The sequence below is a fragment of the Oncorhynchus keta genome, chromosome 16 (genome assembly GCF_023373465.1).
Source record: "Oncorhynchus keta strain PuntledgeMale-10-30-2019 chromosome 16, Oket_V2, whole genome shotgun sequence".
Classification (NCBI taxonomy): domain Eukaryota; kingdom Metazoa; phylum Chordata; class Actinopteri; order Salmoniformes; family Salmonidae; genus Oncorhynchus; species Oncorhynchus keta.
Window position 1 is genome coordinate 12,202,837 of NC_068436.1, and position 5,591 is coordinate 12,208,427.

General features: G+C 41.3%; 1 long non-coding RNA gene across 1 annotated transcript; it reads left to right on the forward strand.

Moving 5' to 3' along the window:
* Positions 1-934: 934 nt before the first annotated feature.
* LOC127908101 (uncharacterized) lies at positions 935-3,971 on the forward strand. Its single transcript, XR_008066189.1, has 3 exons — positions 935-1,204; positions 2,527-2,578; positions 3,793-3,971. It is a non-coding gene; the product is annotated as an uncharacterized LOC127908101 (long non-coding RNA).
* The last annotated feature ends 1,620 nt before the right edge of the window (positions 3,972-5,591 follow it).

The window sequence follows — 5,591 nt, forward strand, 5'->3', positions numbered from 1 at the left end:
CAGAGAGAGACACATACACACAGAGGGAGAGTAAGAAAGAGAGAGACACATACAGAGAGAGAGAGAGAGAGAGAGAGAGAGAGAGAGAGAGAGAGAGAGAGAGAGAGAGAGAGAGAGAGAAGAAAGATATATAGCAAACTTCAGCAATTCACACAGACAGTAGTGTGTAGTATGTAGGGATGATCAAGGAGGTGATGGGGGAGAACAGGTGCTGAGTGACAGAGGCTAAGGGAGTGATGATTACTATAGATAACTATTATGGATGAGAGAGAAGGGAGGACAGAGGAGAGGAGAAGGGAGTTGTTGAAGGAAAATAGAGAGTTCCCAAAACAGGAGTTGTTTAATTGTATATCTTAGCAGGAGAGCGGGAGGGGGGAGAGGGAGAGAGATCTGTTTTGGTTCCAGGTAGAACCCTTTTGGCTTCCATGTAGAACCCTTTGTGGAGAGGAACCAAAATGGTTCTACCTGAAACCAAAAAGGGTTCTTCAAATTATTATCCTATAGAGCCAAAAAAAACCTTTTAGGTTCTAGATAGCACCTTTTTTTCTAAGCGTGTAAGCTAGAAGAGGCCGGGGGAGGTAATATGTCTTATGGGAGACCTGAGAGTAGCAGTCTGAGAGTGACTGTCTGGAGAGGGAGTGGGTCAGAAAGAGAGAGTGGGTCAGAGAGAGAGAGAGAGAGAGAGAGAGAGAGTTGTTTAATTGTATATCTTAGCAGCAGAGAAGGGAGGAAGAGAAAAGAGGAGGAGGGTGTCTGTCTGGTCAGGTTAATGTGATGAAGCACACGCTGAACATCTCCCCTCCCTAGGATCTCCAGAGCCTAATGGGCCTTGGCTACACTCTGGAGCCATGAAAACACAGGCCCTGTTCCATCCATCCATTCCTCCCTCCCTCCATCCTCCCTCCATTCCTCCCTCCATCGGTGCAATCACGTTTAATATGAGGTGAAGGCTGCAGTAATTATGCATCAGATGCATTAAAAACACATCAATGAGCTGTGAAAGCTCATAATAACACACTAATGCCTGTTTGTTTTCATTCAGGGAAGAGAGAGAGAGGAGAGGAGGGGTTTGGAAAAGATTCATTCCACACACACAATGGTGGACTTTTCCGACCTAAAACCAGGACGACAAGCAGGCCCCAAGGAGGAAAATCCCAACCAGACAGATGCTTCACACACACCAGAAGAGAAACAACCACTATTAGTGGGTGACCCTCATCGTATCACTCACACACACATACACACACACACACACGCACACACAATGTGAATTCTCTGTGTAATATGTTCCATACATAGTGAAACAGGTTGGTATTGCAGTTGGAGAGGGAGAGGAGAGAGGGAGGGGAAACGGAGTGTGTGTGTGTGTGTGTGTGTGGTGTGCATGAGTGGGAGTGTGATTAACAAGGTCTCAGCCAGTGACTTCACACCATTCCAACATGCCAATTGAGTCTTAGTGCTGGTTCTGTCTGTCAGCCTTACAGGTGCATACCAGTCAGTTCTCCAGTTATTCTTTAAATGAAGAGAAAACTCAAAACCGAATGGAAAACACAGAGGTCCAGCTTCGCTTGGCGTCAGCGGCATGTTGGGCCTTTAATGAGAGATTAATTGCAAACGAGGTCACCCTCCGAGTTGGTGCTTCCCATCAAGCATCTAGTGAAGCGGTGGATGTTGAGTGTAGCTACACACTCTAATCATGTAGCTTTTCAATGAAAGTCAAACATTGAGAGACATACGGAAATCGGTTAAAGGATCTCAATGAACTCAATGTTTGACACAACGTTTTGACTTCCTTTAAATGTCATCATAAGTGCAAATCCATAACTCTAGTATTCATGTATGTAGGTACTGTCCAGTATAAATGCATATGTTCAATGTTGTAAGGCAAAATAAGAAAAAGTCATTGTTTTAAAGAAAACAACTGCAGTCTATGACATGGTCAGCTAAACTAGCCTGGTCCCAGACCTCTTTGTATTGTTTTGCTAACTCCTATGGTCATTTTTGATACAACATTGATCATGGGAGTGCACGCAAACACGCACGCATATGCACACACACCGACGCGTGCACGCAAACACGCACGCACAAGCACACACAAACACACACAGGAAGTGACTACTACAAAAAAGGAAACAGGGGGTTATATTAGTATATCCAAAGCTCAACAACAAATAAAATATACAAATAAATAGCATTTTATTCACCGTTGAACACATCCACACCTTATGTATCGATTCAAAGACAAACGAAAAGATATTGACGAAAAGTTTGAGGAAAAAGCCACCATAAGGAAGACAGTGGAGCTGAAAGTAACTGGCCACCCCCCCAGTACAGTTAGAGTAGATGTATAAGAGGCTTCATGTTGTTTTGAGTCCAGACCAGTAATGGTACACTACCACAACACTACAAACATATGGTTCTGATTAGGGCAGCAGAACAGATTGGATTTGGAATGTCTTGCATAAACTGGTTAGTAGTATTGTGTTAGCCGGGAATCCTGAGTTATGAATTTAATTTGTCTCTCAGATGAACCCTGTGCTCGTGCAAAATGGCTGCCGGCTACCAGAAACTACAGAAGGTGAGCCCGTAGTGAGTCTGGTGTGTGTGTGTATGTGTATGTGTATGTGTATGTGTATGTGTATGTGTGTGTGTGTGTGTGTGTGTGTGTGTGTGTGTGTGTGTGTGTGTGTGTGTGTGTGTGTGTGTGTGTGTGTGTGTGTGAGGGAGACAGGAGGAGTGAAATTGCTTTAGTGAGCAGTAATAGCACATCAACACAATAAGACAAACAGTGATGAGAAACCAGACTCACAGACAGTCTTAGTAAATTAGTCTTCCACAACAGTATAATGATTTTTTCCTTCATTTCATTTTGCAGGAGATTGATTATGGATATTGAATAAACAAAAATGAGAAACACGTGGGGGTTCTGGGTAATGGCCGTTAGCGTTTCAACGTGAGCAGATAGCTCATACCTCGATCAGTTTGTGGGGATTACCATGTACAGTGGGGCAAAAAAGTATTTAGTCAGTCACCAATTGTGCAAGTTCTCCCACTTAAAAAGATGAGAGAGGCCTGTAATTTTCATCATAGGTACACTTCAACTATGACAGACAAAATGAGAGAGAAAAATCCAGAAAATCACATTGTAGGATTTTTAATGAATTTATTTGCAAATTATGGTGGAAAATAAGCAAGATTTCTGGCTCTCACAGACCTGTAACTTCCTCTTCAAGAGGCTCCTCTGTCCTCCACTCATTACCTGTATTAATGGCACTTTGAACAATTTGAACTTGTTATCAGTATAAAAGACACCTGTCCACAACCTCAAACAGTCACACTCCAAAGTCCACTATGGCCAAGACCAAAGAGCTGTCAAAGGACACCAGAAACAAAATTGTAGACCTGCACCAGGCTGGGAAGACTGAATCTGCAATAGGTAAGCAGCTTGGTTTGAAGAAATCAACTGTGGGAGCAATTATTAGGAAATGGAAGACAAACAAGACCACTGATAATCTCCCGAGATTCATTAAAAATCCTACAATGTGATTTTCTGGATTTTATTTTCTCATTTTGTCTGTCATAGTTGAAGTGTACCTATGATGAAAATTACAGGCCTCTCTCGTATTTTTAAGTGGGAGAACTTGCACAATTGGTGGCTGACTAAATGCTTTTGTGCCCCACTGTATGGGCTTGTTCATCCGGACTTTGAAATCAAAGAACGCTAATATCACTCATGATGGATTTCCCCAATTCCCACACGTTGAAGCTGTACTCTCATTTTACCCTCTGTAGGGATTCTGTACGGTTTCTATCTCCGGTGCTTAGCGGTGGACAATGAAAAAACGCCTGGCTGCAAAGCACAGTAAGCACAGTGGATTAACTATGTGTTTGGTGTCACCATGTCTCCCACACCTCAGGCTTACACAATGAGATAGACACCCAGAGGACGATAGGAGGGACAATGGGAGAGAGGAGGAGAGAAAGAGGGGTTAGGGGGTGGAGGTTGGTGTGGGAGAGGTGAGGAGTACGGCTTTGAACCTGGCCCTTGGAGAGAGGGGGGGGAGAGTGAGAGAAGAAAGGGGGTGAGTGATCAGAAGTGAGTGGTTATGGAAAGATGAAGAGGAGGAAGAGGAGGAGGAGGAGAGAGAGGGAAAAAAAGAGTGGGATAGTCGTTCCAAACACTGGACCGGGAGTGTAGATAAGGAGTGAGCGGGGTGGAAGAGGTGTAGAGGTACTGTAACACAATGGGCAGACAGTCCTGCGTTCTCCTCTCTCCTCCATTGTTCACCAGCAAGGTCTGGCCTGAGAGAGAGAGAGAGAGAGAGAGAGAGAGAGAGAGAGAGAGAGAGAGAGAGAGAGAGAGAGAGAGAGAGAGAGAGAGAGAGAGAGAGAGAGAGAGAGAGAGAGAGAGAGAGAGAGAGAGAGAAGAGAATTATTATATTATACATATATATTATTATATATATATATATATATATATATATATATATATATATATATATATATATATATATATATATATATATATATATATATATATATATATATATATATATATATATATATATATATATATATATATATATATATATATATATATATATATATATATATATATATATATATATATATATATATATATATATAGAGAGAGAGAGAGAGAGAGAGAGAGAGAGAGAGAGAGAGAGAGAGAGAGAGAGAGAGAGAGAGAGAGAGAGAGAGAGAGAGAGAGAGAGAGAGAGAGAGAGAGAGAGAGAGAGAGAGAGAGAGAGAGAGAGAGAGGGTAAATACAACCCATATTTATTTTATTTATTTTCCCTTTTGTACTTTAACTATTTGCACATAATATTACATTTATAATGTATTCATTATTTTGGAACTTTTGTGAGTGTAATGTTTACTGTTAATTTGTATTGTCAATTTCACTTTTGTTTATTATCTAATTGACTTGCTTTGGCAATGTTAACATATATTTCCCATGCCAATAAAGCCCATGAATTGATATTAACATTTAATTGGGAGAGAGAGAAAGAGACAGAGATAATCAAAGAGAGACAAAGAGAGAGAGACAGAGGGAGACACAGAGAGACAGAGAGAGAGAGAGACAGAGAGAGACAGAGATAATCAGAGAGAGAGACATATGAGAAAGTTATATGGCGAACTTCAGCAATTCACACAGACAGTAGTGTGTAGTGTGTAGGGATGATCAATGAGGTGATGGGGGAGAACAGGTGCTGAGTGACAGAGGCTATGGGAGTGATGATTACTACAGATAACTATTATGGATGAGAGAGAAGGGAGGACAGAGGAGAGGAGAAGGGAGTTGTTGAAGGAAAAGAGAAAGTTCCCAAAACAGGTCTGACCTAATACAGGTAGTTCGACAGATGTGTTTGACTTCAGTCATTGTTTATGATAATTCAACTTTTAAGGAAAAACTATGTATCATATTATGTGTACAAATGTGTGAACGGGATAGATGGATTTTGCTAACTTGTGACCGAGTTGTGTTTTGACTTTGACCCTGAGTTTATTGATCTTTACTCACAGATAAAACTGAGGAAATTCAGAATTAACATCATAAGAAAATTGCT